The sequence below is a fragment of the Eptatretus burgeri genome, chromosome 14 (assembly GCF_056783735.1).
Source record: "Eptatretus burgeri isolate ZD-2024b chromosome 14, Ebu_testis_v1, whole genome shotgun sequence".
NCBI classification, from domain to species: domain Eukaryota; kingdom Metazoa; phylum Chordata; class Myxini; order Myxiniformes; family Myxinidae; genus Eptatretus; species Eptatretus burgeri.
The window spans coordinates 40425169-40446670 of NC_140974.1; the positions used below are offsets into that span (position 1 = coordinate 40425169).

The 21502-nt window shown below is 46.5% G+C and overlaps 1 protein-coding gene across 6 annotated transcripts in view; it reads left to right on the top strand.

Annotated features, from left to right (window-relative positions):
• GREB1L (GREB1 like retinoic acid receptor coactivator) overlaps positions 1-21502 on the top strand; it is a 326780-nt gene that overhangs the window by 15361 nt on the left and 289917 nt on the right. For 2 of the 6 annotated variants that reach the window (XM_085854466.1, XM_085854467.1), the window contains exon 1: positions 18087-18277. The exons of 1 other annotated variant lie outside the window; for it this stretch is intronic. The gene's annotated coding sequence lies outside the window, so the exon portion shown is untranslated. Of the gene's footprint in view, positions 1-18082; positions 18278-21502 lie in introns of those variants that run through there. 3 more of the 6 variants (XM_085854463.1, XM_085854461.1, XR_015051156.1) reach the window with 2 other exon arrangements.

A 21502-nucleotide genomic window follows, 5' to 3' on the forward strand; every position in this document is an offset into this window, starting at 1 on the left:
TCGGAGGCAGTGTAGTGCCCGGGGGTGCCATCGTTGGGGAATCGGCAGAGGGTAGTTCCTGCCAAGGGAGCCACGCGCCCCAGCCGTGAGACCGTGTGAGGGCACGGGAAGAAAATTGGAGGGCATGGCCCGGAATTTGCGAGGACACCAACACAGGCGATGGGAATCTTGGTTGTTAGAACCGATAGTTTAAGCAAGAGGCGCTTGTTGAAAGCCCCAGCGTAGTTTAAGAGTTAATGGTTAGGGTAGATAGGAAATGTACCCCTCCGCACCATCCATCGCTTCGCTCTCGTTGTGGGCCGCTGGACCCACTTTGGGTAAAGATCGCTGAACTCCGAGGAGGCCATCCTGGGGCTTGAGTTGGGTCTCGGCACAGGACGCTAGCTCTCCCTTTTTCTCCTCCAGGAAGGGAACGTAGGGGTTGGGAGTAGGCTTGGTGACAGGATAGGTTAGCCGAACAAAGACAATAAAGGGGGTTTGGGGACGAGTTATAATAATGGGGAAGTGAAAGTAAAAATAAAAACAAAAAAAAAATAGTTGGGGCTAAATTGGATTTTACAAATTAAGGGGGTGGGTGTGGACAGAGACAGGCAAAGGCGATAGGTTGGGAGGGAGACAGTAGGTAGGTCCGAGCCTGCCTTCCGAGTGGCCAGCACCACGCACTCCCTCCACCAACCTCCACTGAAAGGCAAAGGCTGGCCAACTTCATCGGCTGGCTGTGTTACTTCAAGACCTATGCTGGCCCACTTCATCGGCTGGCTGTTTACTGCAAGGCCTGTGCCGGTCGGATCGTCTGCCGGCTGTGTTTGCTGCAGCGGACCTGTTTTGCCATGCCTTGCCTGCACACCTTTGCCATCCATGCCTACTGCCCTTGTCATCTTTTGCCCATGTTCTGTTTTGCATCCCCCCCCTTGTTCATTGCCATGTGCACCAGGATCGTCGCGCAGTTTGCGAGGACTGCCCTGTTGGCAGCTACAACACGGGCCTACAGTGGCGGCCCATGCACCGTGTTTGCGTCCATCCATCCATCCATCCATCCATTCATCCATCCGGTGTGTTCATTGCGTGTGCCACTTGAGCTGGCACGGAGACTGCGTTTGCGCAGCTCATGCGCCGTTATGTTCACTGCGTCCATGTTAAAAGGGGGAGGCCTTGGACTGCATGTGTGCAGCCGGCCACATTCCCTGTCACTTGCATTATTGCATGAGCCAGAGACTGCGTGCGAGCAGCCTGGCTCCTTGCTAACTTTTCTCTTTGCAGAGTCCATCGATCCTGGGCCATGGAAAAGTGTAAATTATAAGGTTAAGTTGTTAAGTTGTGAATTGTAAACATGAGTGCGTCCCCGGCATGTGAGTCTTCGCGCCGGCAATTTATTTAAATCGTCTGTATGAGTGGGTTTGTTTAGTTAGTTCCTCAGCCGTAGGTTATTTATTTTGAGGACACGAATACCATGAATGTCGCACTCAGGGATCCGAAGGTAAAACGTACGAGGGGAGAACTACACATGATGGCACACGAAAATTCGACGACTCGGGACGAGTCTGTAAAAAGGAGAGGGGGTAGTGTTACGGCTGTGGAAACTTGCAATACACCAGAAAGGTCCTCAGGTTAGATATATCGATAAGTTCATGTGTCGTTAGTCCACACCCGTTGTTTAGAGGGAATATGTGTGATTCATCCGGGCTGCGACGATTTGAGTTAGCCATTTTTCTTTATCTGTCGTTATTTTGGAACAACCACGCCATCTTAACAACAACGCCATCTCAACAACGACGCCATCTCAACAACCATGCCATCTCAACAACCATGCCATCCACACCACAACTCCACTAAAGGAGCAAGGAAACCAGCCTCACCCCAATTTCTCCTCCGGTAAACAAATTTGACGGTTGGAAACCAGCCCCACCCCAATTTCTCCTCCGGTAAACAAGTTTGACGGTTGGAAACCAACTCCCACCCCAATTTCTCTGGAATGTTCCTCCCCCCACCCACGCGCCGCGAAGGGCAGGGCGGGGGCAGGAGAAATAAAAAGGCATGAGGAGCGCCTGGAGAAAAGCGTGGATAGCAGAGACTTGGGGGCAGTCGTGTGGAAGTCTTGGTCGTCATGGTCTTGGTCCAAGTCTGTTGTCCAAGTCTTCGTTGTAGACAGACTTGGGGCAGTCGGGTGGAAGTCTTGTCCTAGTGGTCGTGGGGAGAAGGCGTCACGACCTGCCCACCGTTGCAAGGCCCGAGATCAGGCGCGGCTCCGCTATTTGTCGATACCTGCCCACCGTCACACCACGAGGGTGCGGGTAAGACCCTTCGGTCTCGTGGGCCTTTTCGGTCATCCACGGCCCACGACCATAAAGGTCTATGGACCCCGTCTACCCCCTAGCCTGTGAGGGAGATCTTTCTTTGTTTTTGTATGCATGCTGTGGCGCTGTGTCCTGCCAAGTAGAAACTGTGTAAGTGCTTGTAAATAATAATTATAGTCGGTCGTATTGCTTTTGCATTCTATTTGTTGCTTGTATATTGCATGATTCCTTGCTTGTGTTGTGTGTGCAATATGTGCTTTGTAATAAATATGCTTTAGGGAAATGTATCCCGTTCGTCGTCTCTTTCCCCATTGAAAGTGCCATCTTGCATCACGTAAGGGATTGGTCGTGCGTTTAGACACCCAGTAAATAATCTGAACCATCGAGGTCGGCGATAACTCGCTCGGTTCTCCCTGCAGCACGGAACGAGCCGCTTAAGCGGTTCGTATCTGGAGTCGACCTGCGGCGTGGTGCAACTCCTCGGTACACGACCCGCACGGGTACTTAGGAATATCGACATTCGGCAATTCACCCTATGTCGCGCGGGTAGAATGCGGACTGGGTTGTGGTGAGGTTAAACCCCCACCCGTGGCTAGCTCCTTGGCGGAAGTTCCAAGAGGGTCACGACTGAATTGTCCGTTCCGGTGGGCGACGCGTCGCGATTTGAGTTACATGGCCGATCGCACGCCGGGCGGGCGAAATTCGTAACAGTATATATCTTGTGGATGTACTCACATTGTAATTGTATATATCTTGTGGATGTACTCGCATTCCAATTGTACATACTTTATACATGTACTCACATTATAATTGCATATACTTTATACATTTACTCGCATTTAAATTGTACATACTTTATACATGAACTCACATTCTAATTGTACATACTTTATACATGTACTCGCATTCGAATTGTTCATACTTTATACATGTACTCACATTTAAATTGTACATACTTTATACATGTACTTACATTGTAATTGCACATACTTTATATATGTACTCGCATTCTAATCTACATACTTTTACATGTACTCGTATTCTAATCTACATACTTTATACATGTACTCACATTCTAATTGTACACACTTTATACATGTACTCACATTCTAATTGTACATACTTTATACATGTACTCACATTCTAATTGTACATACTTTTATACATGTACGCACATTCTAATTGTACATACTTTATACATGTACTCACATTCTAATTGTACATACTTTATACATGTACTCACATTCTAATTGTACATACTTTATACATGTACTCACATTCTAATTGTACATACTGTTACGAATTCGCACCCGCCGGCGTGCGATTGGTCACGTAACTTGAATCGCGACTGCGTCGCCCACCGCACAGACAATTCAGTCGTGACCCTCCTGGAACTACCGCCAGGAGCCAGTCACGGGTGGGGGTTTAACCTCACCACAACCCAGTCCGCATTCTACCCACGCGAAATAGGGTGAATCGCTGAATGTCGATATACCTAAGTACCCGCGCGGGTAGCGTACCAAGGAGTTGAACCACGCCGCAGGTCGGCTCCGGACATGAACCGCTTAAGCGGCTCGGTCCGTGCTAAGGGGATAACCGAGCGGAGTTAACGCCGACCTCGACGGTTCAGATTACTTACTGGGTGTCTCAACCCACTACCAATCCCTTCAGTGAGTGATGCAAGATGGCACTTTCAAACGAAGGAAAGGACGCAACGAAACGGGTCACAATTTAACAAGCACTTTTATTTCACACACACACAAGGCAAGCACGTATTCACAGCCATACAGTAAGAATGCACATAAAACAGTCAAAGCAATGAAAGCAACGCAGAGCTACAACCAAATAAAGCAATGGACAAGCACTTATTCAGGTTTACTTAAAAGACTGGCGCCACACACACATTTACACAAAAAGCAAATAAAAGCCACCCTCATAGGCAAGGGGGCAGACAGGTCCATGGACCAAATGTATGTGGGACCTGGGTGAGCGGCCAGGTCTACGAGACTGAAAGCGTCTTACCCGCGCCCTCGTGGCGAGATGGCGGGCTAGCCCTAATGTCAGCGTAACGTGCCTGCCTCCGTGCCCCTGGCGTGGTCGGTGAGCTCCTTTAGGCGTGCGTTGTGCAGGCACGTGTTGGTCGGTCGACACAACGGTTGGGGTGGGGAACGAACGGGGTTACCGGCGCTATCTCAGCGCGGATGGGGGGAATTGTTGATGCTCGGGGTGGAGGGAGGGGAATGGCGGAAGCTCCGTCCCGCTAGCGGGCCTTGGGACCGCACCGACTGTGGCGAACTCTTGCACCTGAACCCTCTTCCACGTCCCTGCTTCACTCCGCGACTCGTCCCTCGACCTCAACTCCTCGGTCCGTCCCCTTCGCCATCCGATCCCCGCAAACACATGACTCAAAATTCCATGACTTCGCCCACGACCCAACAACGACAACCTCGACAACGACCTCCGTCTTCACTCGACCAGCCGCGAGTCGCCTTGTGCTCGCGTCTTTATAGACCGGGGGAGGAGCGTGTATGTAAATTCACGGATCAAAATATGCTTGGAGGCGGGGCCACGCCACACGATGTTCAGCCATTGTTCGGGCAAAAAGGGGGCGTGAGCCTCTCTTGATCCGAATTTCCTCCTAAAAGGAATCCACATGCATCGCGCTTGGGGGCGGGGCCACACCGCCCAACGCTCGCCCATTGGACGGAGGAAAAGCGGGCGTGAACCTCCCCTGATTCACCGAACGGGCCCTTTACAGCACGACGTTCGGTGTTGACAGGTGCTGTGGTTGATGGTTGTGGAAGGAGAAAGGCAAAGGTGGTGGGGGGTTTGCTGTGGTGGTTTGGTTGTTGGTGGGTGTCGTTTGAGAATGGGGGTGAGGCGATGCTTGCAGGGTGGGGTTGTGGAGGTGAAGGTAGTGGCGGTTTGGTGTAGTTGTTCGGGGGCGTTGGTGGTGGCGATTTGGTTGTTGGGGGGTGATTGGTCCAAAATAATGACAGATAATGAAAAATGGCTAACTCAAAGCGTCGCAGCCTGGATGAATCACACATATTCCCTCAAAACAACGGGTGTGGACGAACTACACATGAACTTATCGATATATCTAACCTGAGGACCTTTCTGGTGTATTGCAAATTTCCACAGCCGTAACAATACTTTATACTTGTACTCACATTCTAATCTACATACTTTATACATGTACTCACATTCTAATCTACATATTTTATACATGTACTCACATTCTAATTGTACATACTTTATACATGTACTCACATTCTAATTGTACACACTTTATACATGTACTCACACTCTAATCTACATACTTTATACATGCATTCACATTCTAATTGTACACACTTTAAAGACGTACTCACATTCTAATGGTACATACTTTAAAGACGTACTCACATTCTAATCTACATTCTTTATACATGTACTCACATTCTAATTGTACATACTTCATACTTGTACTCACATTCTAATGGTACATACTATATACATGTACTCACATTCTAATCTACATACTTTATACATGTACTCACATTCTAATTGTACAAACTTTATACTTGAACTCACATTCTAATGGTACATACTTTACAGACGTACTCACATTCTAATTGTACATACTTTAAAGACTAACTCACATTCTAATTGTACATACTTTAAAGACGTACTCACATTCTAATCTACATTCGTTATACATGTACTCACATTCTAATGGTACATACTTTATAGACGTACTCACATTCTAATTGTACACACTTTATAGACTTACTCACATTCTTCTGGTACACACTTTAAAGACGTACTCACATTCTAATCTACATTCTTTATACATGTACTCACATTCTAATCTACATTCTTTATACATGTACTCACATTCTAATTGTACATACTTTATACTTGTACTCACATTCTAATGGTACATACTTTAAAGATGTACTCACATTCTAATTTTACATACTTTATGGACGTACTCACATTCTAATTGTACACATTTTATAGACTTACTCACATTCTAATGGTACATACTTTAAAGATGTACTCATTCTAATCTACATACTTTATACATTTACTCGCATTCTAATTGTACATACTTTATACTTGTACTCACATTCTAATGGTCCATACTTTATACATGTACTCACATTCTAATTGTACATACTTTATACATGTACTCACATTCTAATGGTACATACTTTAAAGACGTACTCACATTCTAATCTACATACTTTATGCATGTACTCACATTCTAAATGAACATACTTTATACTTGTACTCACATTCTAATTGTACATACTTTATAGACTTACTCACATTCTAATGGTACATACTTTAAAGACATACTCACATTCTAATCTACATACTTTATACATGTACTCACATTCTAATTGTACATACTTTATACTTGTACTCACATTCTAATGGTACATACTTTATAGACGTACTCACATTCTAATTGTACACACTTTATAGACTTGCTCACATTCTTCTGGTACACACTTTAAAGACGTACTCACATTCTAATCTACATTCTTTATACATGTACTCACATTCTAATTGTACATACTTTATACTTGTACTCACATTCTAATGGTACATACTTTATAAATGTACTCACATTCTAATTATACATACTTTATAGACTTACTCACATTCTAATTGTACATACTGTTGTGGTTGACGAAATTCGCAAACCACCATTCAGGTCCCTTAGGTGAGATATCTCTGTAAGTATATGTGTAGTTAGGCCCAAACCCGTTGTTTAGAGGGAATAAATGTCATTCATGCGGGCTGCGACCCTTCTAGATAGCCGTTTTTCTTTTACTATCTTTATTTTGGACCAGCCGCCATTACTACCACCACCAACCACGTCTCAACAGCCATCACACAACAACCACCAACCGCAACGCCGCTTCACAACAACAGCCACGACCTTTACCGTCACAACTCGCCCTCGCAACCATCGCATCACCGTCATTCCCACGCCGCTTGTGGGCACCGATACTGGACTCGTGCAGGGCGAGCAACGAGCAGCGGGTGCAGAGGCACAGCCTTTCCGAAGAAAACGGATCAAAAACGACTCACGCCCACTTCTGTTCCGTCCTATCGGCGAGCGTGGGGCGATTTGGCCCCGCCTCCAGGTGCGTTGGAGTAATATCGCTATATGCAAATTCATGGATCAAAAAGCATTCACGCCCACTTTTCCTCGGTCCAATGGGGAGCCAGTTAGAGGTGAAGGGTCGGAGGTGAAGGGTCGAAGGTGAAGGAGCGAGGCCACGGGGCATATAAGGGGCTGCGTTCGTCAGTCAAGGCAGTTAAGAGTTTGGAGTCGGTGGAGATGGGAAAAGAAGTAGTAGTAGTCAGTCAAGTAAAGAGTTCGGAGTCAGTGAAGAGTTGGGACGAGTCAAGAGAGGAGTCGGAGAAGGCGGTTGGACGGAGCTGTGGAGAGGTGGCGGCGGCGAAGGCGGTCGAGGGGGTGCTCGTGTCGGAGTCGGGGAGCTGCGGAGGGAGAGGCCGGCGGCGCGACCGAGGTCATGGTGGAGACGCTCGTCGCGGGACCCGAGACAGGGAGATATCCTCCTTCCCCCGAGCATCAACAACCCCCTCCTGTTTCCCCCCGCGCTGAGATAGTGCGAGAAGGGGGCCCCGTTCCCACCCCCTACCAGACACTGTCCGCGAGGCCCGCGGAGTCGGGGCGCCACCGCCATCTTGCGGCTCATCATCAGACGGGTAGGCCCGACGCGGTCTCGGCCCCAGGCCCGCCTACCCCCCTCATCCTTGAGGGTGGTCCTTTTCTTTTGCTTTGAGTGTATGTGTTGTCGGCGCCGTCTGTGAAGTAAAACTGTATAAGTGTTGCCGTGTGCTCGGTAGTCGGTTAGATCTGCATTGTTGCATTTGCTTTTTGTGCATTATTGTGTGTTTCTGCTTCTTTTACATTTGCTTTTGGTGTAATTGTATATGTGTGCTTTCCGTTCATCGCGAAATAAATGTGCTTTATGTTGAACTGTTTTCCCGTTTCGCTTCGTCTTTTCCTCTATTGAATCTCCATCTTACTTCACGTAAAGGGTTGGTCGTGGGCTAAAACGCCCGATAATTAATCGAACCGTCGAGGCCGACGATAACACCGCTCGGTTATCCCGATAGTACGGAACGGGTCGCTTAAAGTGGCCCGTGTCCGAAGTCGACCTGCGGCGAGGTGCGATCGCCCGGTCTACCCTCCGTGTGGGTACTTAGGTAGGTCGAATTTGGCGAGCAACACTATCCCACGCGGGGGGCCGATTGGCACGATCGTGGTGAGGCCGAAAGGTCCACCCGTGACTAGTTCCCGGCGTTAGTCCGAGAGGGTCACGACTGGATTGTCCGTCCGGTGGGCGACGTGCCGCGATTCGAGTTACGTGGCCGTTCGCACGCCGGCGGGCGCGAATCCGCAACAATACTTTAATATCGTACTCGTTCTAATCTGCATACTTTATACATGTACTCACATTCTAATGGCACATACTTTAAAGACGTACTCACATTCTAATCTACATTCTTGATTCATGTACTCACATTCTAATGGTACATACTTTAAAGATGTACTAACATTCTAAGTGTACATACTTTATGGACGTACTCACATTCTAATTGTACACACTTTATAGACTTACTCACATTCTCATGGTACATACTTTAAAGATGTACTCATTCTAATCTACATACTTTATACATTTACTCGCATTCTAATTGTACATACTTTATACTTGTACTCACATTCTAATGGTCCATACTTTATACATGTACTCACATTCTAATTGTACATACTTTATACATGTACTTACATTCTAATGGTACATACTTTAAAGACGTACTCACATTCTAATCTACATACTTTATGCATGTACTCACATTCTAAATGTACATACTTTATACTTGTACTCACATTCTAATGGTACATACTTTATAGACATACTCGCATTCTAATTGCACATACTTTATTGACTTACTCACATTCTAATGGTACATACTTTATAGACATACTCGCATTCTAATTGTACATACTTTATTGACTTACTCACATTCTAATGGTATATACTTTATACATGTACTGACCTTGTAATGGTACATACTTTAAAGACGTACTCACATTCTAATCTACATTCTTTATACATATACTCGCATTCGAATTGTACATACTTTATACTTGTACTCACATTATAATGGTACATACTATATACATGTACTCACATTATAATGGTACATACTATATACATGTACTCACATTCTAATCTACATACTTTATACAATGACTCACATTCGAATTGTACATACTTTATACATGTACTCACATTCTAATTGTACATACTTTATACTTGTACTCACATTATAATGGTACATACTATATACATGTACTCACATTCTAATCTGCATACTTTATACACGTACTCACATTCTAATTGTACATACTTTCTACTTGTACTCACATTCGAATTGTACATACTTTATACATGTACTCACATTCTAATCTACATACTTTATACATATACTCACATTCTAATTGTACATACTTTATTGACACACTCACATTCTAATTGTACTTACTTTATACATGTCAGGGGTTTCCTTATTTCTTGGAGTCGGAGGCTACCATTAAAAAGTAGCAGGTTACCATCACCGCGAGCAAACAGAGCGCAGCTGTATGGCTGGGGTCCTGGGCCCACTTAGGGCCCTGGAAGCCGGAAGATCCTAGATGGCTGGAGATGCATTCTATCATGATTTCTGACATGAAATAGTTCTCATATTATCATGCTGTTGGGGTGGAAAACTCCACCAAAACAAGTGGTTTGGCCTGTACTGGATGTTGCATAAACATAATGACTGACTGACTGGTTGACTGAAATTCAGCTATACTGTATAGTTAGTTCAAGCAGCTTTTAAACAGGGTTCATTAATTTAAGGCCATGGTTTAGGGTACACCAAGGTGTCTGGAAGATGGAGTATGTAAGCATTTTAAAAGAGTCATTTTCACAACATTTGGCCCATACCTTCGTTCTTAATAGGGAGATGATACTGCACATGGTGGAGCACAGTGAGCAATCTGAAGTAAGTGTGTGACATAATATTAGTGTAGATGAACTAGCATTCATTAAGGAAACCATATTCCGTTTCTCGAATGTCAAAACGGGGATGTAGAGATTTCGTGGTGGCAAAAAAAAAAAATCGAAAAATTGGCGCTGAAGTAAGTAGGCGGCGACCTTTGACATTTTTTTCTCTGAGTAGACGGCTGCGGGTCGCCGGGAACCGGCTTCTAAGGAAACCCCTGCATGTACTCACATTCTAATCTACATACTTTATACATGGACTCACATTCTAATTGTAATACTTCATAGACACACTCACATTCTAATTGTACATACTTTATACATGTACTCACATTCTAATTGTACATACTTTATACATGTACTCACATTCTAATGGTACATACTTTATACATGTACTCACATTCTAATTGTACATACTTTATACATGTACTCACATTCTAATGGTACATACTTTATACATGTACTCACATTCTAATTGTACATACTTTATACTTGTACTCACATTCTAATGGTACATACTTTATACATGTACTCACATTCTAATGGTACATACTTTATACATGTACTCACATTCTAATTGTACATACTTTATACTTGTACTCACATTCTAATGGTGCATATTATATACATGTTCTCACATTCTAATTGTACATACTTTATACATGTACTCACATTGTAATGGTACATACTATATACATGTACTCACATTCTTATTGTACATACTTTATTCTTTGTGTTGTCCTTTGTATTGTCCTTGGAAAGCACTTGTCCAATTAATATCAAACCTTGAAAAAGCACATCCTCAGGTCCCCAGCAATATACCTGGCAAGTTTCAATTGGATCGGACTGGTGGTTGTCGAGAAACAGCGGTCTCACACACACACACACACACACACACACACACACACACACACACACACACACACACACACACACACACACACACACACACACACACACACACACACCCACACACACACACACACACACACACACACACACACACACACACACACACACACACACACACATTGCTGGAATTATAGATAGATATGTACTTTCTAGACGTACTTGTGCTCACATTCTAATTTTACATCGATCGATCTTCTTTTATTACACATATACTGTGTAAACACCATTGTCTCTCTCTCTCTCTCTCTCTCTCTCTCTCTCTCTCTCTCTCTCTCTCTCTCTCTCTCTCTCTCTCTCTCTCTCTCTCTCTCTCTCTCTTTCTCTCTCTCTCTCTCTATCTCTCTCTCTCTCTATCTCTCTATCTCTCTATCTCTCTATCTCTCTATCTCTCTATCTCTCTATCTCTCTATCTCTCTATCTCTCTATCTCTCTATCTCTCTATCTCTCTATCTCTCTATCTCTCTATCTCTCTATCTCTCTATCTCTCTATCTCTCTATCTCTCTATCTCTCTATCTCTCTATCTCTCTATCTCTCTCTCTCTCTCTCTCTCTCTCTCTCTCTCTCTTGTTGACCTTTTGACCGATGATAACCTTAAAAGTAATAGGTAGTTCAATTCAATGACCTGATTTGCAAATCCTGTTCAAATTTCAAGTGAATTGGATGAAATTTGAGGTTTTTGGAAAATTTGGCAAAATTGGCCTTTTGGCCTATGTAGACCTTTTCTGTTGACCGAATTTTACGAAATTTCAATGCAGGAATGTCGCAGGGTCGGTGACATTAATCTCTGAAAATTTCACAATGGTTGGTTGAGCGGTTTGGACTGAAGGCAAGCGGACAGACAAACAAACGCATAAAAAAACGGAGGCGATCAACATATTTGTCAAAAAATTTTTTTTTGCCAAGTAACAAACAGAGAAACAGACATGACAGACAGTCAGACAGACAGAATAACAAAATGGACCAACCAATATATTTGAAAAATCTTCGATTCTGCAAGTAACAAACAAACAAACAGGGGTGAAAACATAATCTCCTTCACCTTTGGTGGCACTCGGTAGGGCGCATACCCTCTGTCAGGCTGAACGTTCACACTTTGTGTCCCACTGATCGGTCAGATCTGAATCGAGACCTGAATCAAAATCGAATCGGCTTGTTCTTGTCACCGAACCAACTCAAATACCAAGTTTTGTCATAACTCGTCCACAACTTTATGAAATATCATGCTATCTCTGAACGTCGTATTTGGTCCCATCTCTCAATGTTGAAGAATCGATCACTGAGAAATTAAAAAATTCTCGGATCCTGATCCGGATCTGGATCTTCACCAAAATCATTAATTTCGTCCTTGCCACACACCCAACCTGTCCACTAAGTTTCACCCGAATCCATCCACAACCTTTTGAGACATCCTTCTCACAGACAGACAGACAGACAGACAGACAGACAGACAGACAGACAAGCTGGTAGTTGACATGAGTGGTCACTAGACTAAGGCGAATTTGAAATATGTAGAAAAGAGAACACATCAGATGGCATTTTGCCGTTCGTTGTTCCATATAGGAACATGACGAGCAACTGTCCATTCATCATTTGTGTTCGATTCCCGAACCCAACGTTAGGGAATCCCAACGCGAACGTTTGGGTGAAAGTAATATAATTGCATACTAGTCATACAGTTTTTGACGGATGGGGCTGAAATTTTTTGACAGAGGTTGATTATAGTGCGCATAAAAGCATGGAAGCCAATTTTTGATTTTCGATTTTTTTTTTCGGATTTTTTCAAAAATTTCAAAGCGTTGCTAGGCAACGGTGGCGTCCATGGCAACGGTGCTCAAGCATACAACTAAATCCTGGTATCAACCTTCCAGTCAAGTTGCATCAAAATTGGTTGAATCCTCTGGCTTCCAGAGCTGTCCATTACATACAGACAGATGGAAAACCTGAGACTAAGGGTAGTCTAGCGACCACCCAACAGACAGACAGACAGACAGACAAACAAACAAGAGGTGAAGACATCACCTCCATCCCCTTTCGGTGGTGGAAGTAACAATGAATCTTCTTCCTTTTTCACCGTCCACGACTCACATCCATACATTGCAACTGGAAATATCAGAGTATATTATAACGATTCTCATCTTGCTTTGCCTTATCACAACTTCATCTTTCCAGATCTTTGTCGATCCTGACGTATTGCTATATTAATTTCTCCTCCACATTCTCCACTTACTCATTCAATGACACAACATGCCCGCTTGACATTTATCAGAAAGTTCTGAGTTCGTGAGAACATGTACTTCCTGCACTCACCCACTCAACTTTCAATACGTGGGTCAAGTAGAAGGGACCCGAGGTGATGAGTCCACACTGTTCCTGCCCACGGTGCTGCCGAAGCAGTCTCATTGCAAGACATTGCCTCGATCTCGTTTCCCAGCAGGAGTCGGAGTACATCGATATATTCGCCCAGGTTTCCGGCACGCAATGGCCAACTGTTGCAAAAGAAGCACTCAGATTCTATCTTCAATGGCCATTAACAGATGCTAGCAGATTACACATCCAGCTTAACTTGATGTCAGGTCAGGTTCGATCTGTGACCTGCTACAGGTACCATGTAAACCTGTACTAACCTGTTCCATGGTCGGGTTGTCGGCGACTAAACCGTCTCCCCCACCAGGTTTTCTGGTGAGGAGGGTGTTTGGATATGGACACCCTGCAGGATTAAAAACAAAACCGGTCAAAGGGCGGAGGAGCTCCTTGTGAGCCAACGGCCATCCATATCAAGTGCCGAACTGTGTCTGCGGACGTCCTCCTGCAGTTGGGTTACTTTTTATGAGGAGGTTGGTGGCAGGATTTGCACTCCGGCCACTGTAAAACCCTTCATTCCGCAAAACGCAAGAAAATCTGAAAACCCACTCCGTGGGAGTACCTCCTGTGCAGCTTCCCTTCGCAGGGCAGTTCACCGGATGACGGGATTGGGGCAAAGCCTTCGGGACCCCCAATCTTTGATGATAGGAGGGAAACCACGGGGTAACATCCCTGGGTCAGATTGCGGGAGAGTGTGTCGGAGTGGTGCTGAGGTGTCGTCCACCAGACGGCGGTCTCCTTGGGTTAACCTCAGGCGGTCCCTTCGGGTGGGTGCCTGGAATGTCCTATCCCTAAGAGAGGATGATCACCTGTCTCTGTTATCATCTGAGCTCAAGCGTTTGGACATCGGGATTGCAGCTCTCTCTGAGGTTCGGAGACCGGATTGCGGCGAGATAATGGCGAGTGGTTACACCTGCTATTGGTCTGGTCGCTCTGATGGTTACCATACCCAAGGAGTTGCTGTAGCTGTGTCCAATAAGCTGACCCCAATGATAATTGAGGTAACACCGGTCAACGAGCGTATTATGAGATTAAGTATTCGTCACTCCTTAGGTGTCATTTCCCTGGTCTCTGTTTATGCTCCGACTGAGGCGAGTGATCTCACCGTGAAGGATGCATTCTACGCCACACTCGAGTCTGTGGTTGATCAGTGCCCCAGACGAGATACACTTCTAGTCTTGGGGGATTTCAATACATCGACTGGAACTGATAGGGATGGTTATGAGGAGTGTGTTGGTCCCCATGGGTCAGGAACTATGAACCAGAATAGCACTAAGTTCCTTGACTTTGCAAGAAGTCATGGACTTAGGGTGGCTGGTTCATGGTTTCAGCGCCCACAAGCTCATCGCTGGACTTGGTATTCCAACGCTGGCGGTGTGGCAAAGGAGATTGACCATGTCCTCATTGACGGTCGTTGGAGGATGATCCAGAACTGCAGGGTCTACCGGAGTGCTCAGTTCCTCAATACTGACCACAGGCTTGTTGTAGCAACTCTAAAGCTGCACCTTAAATCCTGGAGAATGGTACCATCTCAGCCTAGGCTGGATGTTGGCAAGCTCAGGGATGAGAGAGTAGCTGAGGAGTTTGCGAACAGGCTGAGTGGACACTTGGGGGGGTCTGGGTGCTTTGGGGGGTCCTGAAGAGTTGTGGAGTGCCTTCAAGACCACCGTCCTTGATGTTGCCGGTGGATGTCTTGGAGCTCACCGCAGGGCAAAGAAGAATTTTGTCTCTCAAGGGACACTGGATACCATTGATCAGAGTCGCAGGCCAGGCTGAATGGCAGAGCTGAGCTGTTCAGGGGGCTGAGATGTAAAACTGTACGTGCACTGAGGGTGGACAAGGAGGCCTATGTGCGAGGAATCTGTGAGGGGGTAGAGCATCACCTGTGGACAGGTGATTCTCGTCCCGCTTACAGGGGAATTCACGCATTGCGTTCATCCAAGCCCATCCCTCGGAGCACTGCATTTTGAGCAGAGAGTGGTAGGCTCTTGACAGAAGAGTCTGAAGTGAAGGCCCGCTGGGCCGGTTACTTTGAGCGGTTGTACCAGGCTGATCCCCCAGCTGTCGACTTGGACATCAAGGGTGTTACAATCCCTGTTGCTGACCCTCGAATCAACTGTGCTCCACCTTCGCTTGTGGAAACACGGGCTGCGGTGAACCAGTTGAAACGGGGCAAAGATCCAGGGATCTGTGGCATCCATGCTGAACTTCTCAAGGCTGGTGGAAGTGCTGCACTCGTGTCGATGCATGCAGTTTTGTGCTCTGCCTGGAACACAGGCATCATCCCAACTGACTGGAAGAGGGGCCTTGTTGTCCCTCTCTGGAAAGGGAAGGGTGATCGCCAAGACTGCAACAACTACCGAGGGGTAACGCTGCTTTCAGTGCCGGGCAAGGTCTTTGCTCGGATAATTCTTGATAGGGTTCGCCACCATCTGCTTGAGCACCAGCGTCCAGAGCAGTCAAGCTTTACACCAAAGAGATCAACGATTGACCGTATCCTTGCCCTTCGTGTCCTCACCGAACGCAGACGAGAGTTTTGGCAGGGGCTGCTTGCAGCCTATGTTGATCTCTGTAAAGCGTTCGATTCAGTGAATCGGGATGTCCTCTGGAGGATTCTTGGTCTTCGTAGGGTGCCACCAAAACTGATCGATCTGATGTCTGAACTCAACTCTGGTACTGAGAGTGCTGTGAAGTGTGGTGGTACCATCTCTGACTTATTTCCAGTTGTTACTGGAGTTCGTCAGGGGTGTGTACTGGCCCCCACACTTTTCAGCACTTGTATAGACTGGATTTTAGGGAGGATGTCGGAGAGCTCAAGCTGCGGTGCATCGTTTGGGAATGTCAAGATCTCGGACCTTGATTTTGCAGATGATGCAGTCATCTTTGCGGAGACGTTAGACATCCTTTTGGGGGCCCTCGAGGTGCTGAATGAGGAGTCGGAGCCGCTGGGATTATGGGTTTCTTGGGTCAAAACTAAGATCGAGGCTTTCGGTGACATCTTGGATGCTGCTGTCCTGTCTGTGTCTGTTTGTGTTGAGGATGTTGAGGTCGTGGAGAGATTCACTTACCTTGGCAGTGATATTCATGTCTCTGCTGGCTGCGAGTCAGAGGTTAATAGACGTCTGGGTCGGGCCTGGGGAGTCATGGATTCACTGGATCATGGGGTGTGGCGCTGCCGCTACCTGTGCGGGAGGATGAAAGTCCGAGTCTTCAGGTCCTTGGTACTTCAAGTCTTGCTCTATGGATGTGAGACTTGGACTCTGACCAAGGAGCTGAGACGGAGACTTAATTCCTTTGGTACCAGGTCTCTTTGGAGAATCCTTGGCTATCACTGGTCGGATTTTGTGTCCAACGAGCGGTTGCTGAGAGAGACTCGGATGAGATATGTTACCTGCATAGTCCGCGAGCGTCAGTTCTGGCTGTATGGACATGTGGCTCGTTTTCCTGACGCTGATCCGGCTCACCAGATTCTCTCAGCGAGGGAGTCTCATGAGTGGAGGAGGCCAGTGGGCCGACCACGTTCCTCGTGGTTGCAGCAGGTTGACCATCATCTCAAGGAGATGGGGATGGGCCTGGCATCTGCCTGGGGGATGGCCAGACGGAGGCCCGTCGAGTACCGGCGGAAAGTGGACGCAACGACGTGCTGTTCTAGCACATGCTCCCATACCTGACCTTAACCTCACCTGAAGGTAAAGCAGTGTCGTTGATGGGCCATCTATTTTTTACTTACAAATGAACATGGAGGTGGCGTGGGGGAGAGGGTTGTTCGTGCTGGTTTGTCCAGAAAGGATTTCGCCAGATGTGCGTACGTAATAAATAAATGGCTGCTGTCTATCTCACGATTGTGTACCATTCGAACCCGTTTGTCCCATTACTACCGATCGAGAGAGATTTCCTCTCTGCCAGACATCCTTTCACCGCAGTTGTTTTCAGGTTCTCAGTGGTGTTCGAGTGTCTCGCAGGGTCTGTCTTCATTACTCGTGAAGACCCCCTCCCAGCAACCTCAAAGACCCCGAGTGTTTACTTATTAATACATGTGACTGCGATGGGTGCTGGATGAGGTCGGCTCGTGCGTGGTCTTGCTGTTGGGCTCGTCTTGAACGGTGCCGCTGGCATCGACAATCACCCCGAAGATCTCGAGTGCCGTCTTGCGTGGCAGCGTGGGTTCCCAGTGTGTGTGTGTGTGTGTGTGTGTGTGTGTGTGTGTGTGTGTGTGTGTGTGTGTGTGTGTGGGTGTGGGTGTGTGTGTGTGTGTGTGTGTGTGTGTGTGTGTGTGTGTGTGTGTGTGTGTGTGTGTGTGTGTGTGTGTGTGTGTGTGTGTGTGTGTGTGTGTCCCCGAGCCTTGCACGTTTCGAGCGAAGCGTGGCTGTGAGATTCACACGGAGTCGCTTGCGCTCCCTCCCCGCGGACCCTCGATGGGGACCTCCTCCAAGCACCCCTCCCACCCCCCGGCACTCCAACTCCAACGAGACTGTCGTGTTAAAGACCCCTTCTCCAGACCCCTCCCTCCCTTCTCCCAACGGGGAATAACGAGGCCGGGTCGGTCAGGGTTGCATGTCCCACCATTATCGCATCAGCCCCACAGCAGCCACAAGCCGCGGACCCTGTGCGTCGCGCTAGACCCGGTGAGGAACATATGTTGGATGGGTTGGGGGATGAATGGATACACCGTCGGACTAATAGTCCTTGGTGGTGAAGCGGGAAATGACAGAGTGTACAGAACACCTTTCATTGACTTGTTTATATCAAGTAGTGCTGCTCGTTGATCATGTCAGCAATTTGCTGATTCGTAAGACCCGTGGCGTTGATCATGTCAGTGGTGTTGGAGTCCGTGGTGGCGACCTCCAACCTAGAGATAAGGAATGTTTATTTTGTGACCTTGAAACATGGCTGTTTAATGGCGTGTTTTCGATGAGGGTTGAAATTTCTACGGCACGGAGTCCTAATTGCTTTCGGCGGAATGTCATGGGTCGACCGACATCCGAGGTCTCATAAGGAAATCGAAAATCAGTTCGGTCCAGGTGGAGGCAAACATCGACAGACATTCATGGCGGGTGTTGTAATCAGGCAGGAGCTGATCATGTATAGGCCTACGTGTTCCATGGTCGAACCCACTGGTGTGCCTCAAGTATCATGGTTCTCATGAAGCGGGGTCTATCTCCTGTATTGGTGGTCTCAACTCTCAAGGGGTGTCTGTTTTGAACAATGACTCCGCACATCTTTCCTTTTTGGTCTTGTGTGTCGTTGCATGTGGATCTCAAACCCGGTCACCTTTATTACCTTATTCCGGGATCCCAGCTCGACCCCGGTGTACGCAACTGTCCATCTCATGGAACTCTTAATGTCCCGGACCCGCTGGATGTGGTAATATTATAGAAAGTCTTCCTATAATCTGGACACACATCTTGCATCTCGGACTTTTCAGGTTAATTTTTCCCTGTAACCTTAGGATGGACCCCATCATCATATCTGCGAGTTCCCACCATCCTGACGTTATACAATTCCAATGACCTCTTTTCTCCTCAAAAGATCTCGACGTTCCCACCTTTGGAGGTAATTTCCCATTCGTGTTGTTGTAGCAGCTTCTGCTCAAGTTATTTATTCCGCATTGACCGGATTGGTCATTATCAAGGTAAGCGGTCTAGCAGGTGTCCGATATTCCCAACCGATATTCCGCAATTCTGTCGACATTTCCAAATATGGCTTGGTCTTCTTTGCCAGACTTGTGATGCGTCCTCTCGGACGCAAAATGCCATGAATTCGGATAAGCCCAGTTGAGTTTGGATGTTCTTCGATGTTCTTGGATGGGCTCGGATGTGCTTAGATAGTTTTGGATGGGTTTGGATAGTTTTGGTCGGGCTTGGATAGTTTTGGTCGGGCTTGGATCGTTTTGGACAGCGTTGGATGGTTTTGGACAGACTTGGATGGTTTTGGACAGCGTTGGATGGTTTTGGACAGACGTGGATGGTTTTGGATGGGCTTGGATGGTTTTGGACAGCGTTGGATGGTTTTGGACAGACTTGGATGGTTTTGGACAGACTTGGATGGTTTTGGACGGGCTTGGATGGTTTTGGACAGGATTGGATGGGCTTGGATGATTTTGGATGAGCTTGGATTGGTTTGGACAGACTTGGATGGTTTTGGACAGACTTGGATGGTTTTGGACGGGCTTGCATGGTTTTGGACGGGCTTGCATGGTTTTGGACAGGATTGGATGGGCTTGGATGATTTTGGATGAGCTTGGATTGTTTTGGACAGACTTGGATGGTTTTGGATGGGCTTGGATGGTTTTGGACAGACTTGGATGGTGTTGGATGGGCTTGGATAGTTTTGGACATGATTGGATGGTTTTGGATGGGCTTGGATGATTTTGGACGAGCTTGGTTGGTTTTGTACGGGCTTGGATGGTTTGGGACAGGATTGTATGGTTTTGGATGGGATTGGATTGATTTGGACAGGTTTGGATGGTTTTGGATGAGCTTGGATGGTTGTGGATGGGCTTGGATGGTTTGGGACAGGATCGGATGGTTTTGGATGGGCTTGGATGGTTTTGGACAGGTTTGGATGGTTGTGGATGGGCTTGGATGGTTTGTGACAGACTTTGATGGTTTTGGATGGGCTTGGATGATTTTGGACAGATTTGGATGGTTGTGGATGGGCTTGGATGGTTTTGGACAAACTTGGATGGTTTTGGACAGGTTTGGATTGTTTTGGACAGGTTTGGATTGTTTTGAACAGGCTTGGATGGTTTTGGACAGGCTTGGATGGGCTTTGATAGTTTTGGACAGACTTGGATGGTTTTGGACAGACTTGGATGGTTTTGGACAGGCTTGGATGGTTTTGGACAGGCTTGGATGTTTTGGATGGTTTCGGACAGGCTTGGATGGTTTTGGATGTTTTGGACAGACTTGGATGTTTTGGACAGGCTTGGATGGTTTTTGATGGGTTTTGATGGGTTTGGATGAGTTTTTGATGGGCTTGGTGGTTTGGATGTTTTGGATGAGTTTACTATGGGCTTGCCCCATGGAGCCCGCAGGAGGCGCCAACGCCCCTTGTTTATTGCTCGTATCGATCCAGAGCTGACTGAAAAGACCTGTTACTTTATTTTATTATAAATCGTGCCAACGATTTGAAATCTCCTTCATGTCGGTTGAGCACAAGGCAATCAAGTACTTTCTCAAACGGTGTTAAACCAGAGGTAGTAAGTTTCAACGTCAAGTTTTACAAAGTTTGCTGAAACCCTGTTATCTTGCCCAACATCAGTCAGCAAATAAGCCCGATTGTTTTCAAGGTATTATTTGAATTACTTGCTGCTGGGAAACATTGTTCAAAATAATCCACACTCGCAACTACATTGTACTACATTCCAAACGACATTCTGAACGTACTGATGAGGGGCGTTGATGTTCATGAAGGTTGACTAATGAGATTGATTTATTATTTCAGGAAATGCCGTTTTTGAAGGAATTAATTTTTTCGAAACGTACATCTCTCTATAATTCCAGCTGTGTGTGTGTGTGTGTGTGTGTGTGTGTGTGTGTGTGTGTGTGTGTGTGTGTGTGTGTGTGTGTGTGTGTGTGTGTGTGTGTGTGTGTGTGTGTGTGTGTGTGTGTGTGTGTGTGTGTGTGTGTGTGTGTGTGTGTGTGTGTGTGACTGCTGTTTCTCGACAACCACTGGTCCGATCTAATTGAAACTTGCCAGGTATATTGCTGGGGACCTGACGATGTGCTTTTTCAAGGTTTGATATTAATCGGACAAGTGCCTCCCAAGTTATGGCCATTTATTTACCAAACCAATGACAAGACACGTTGTTGCGTGGGCGTGGCCGGTGGGGGAAGGGAAGCTCAGCC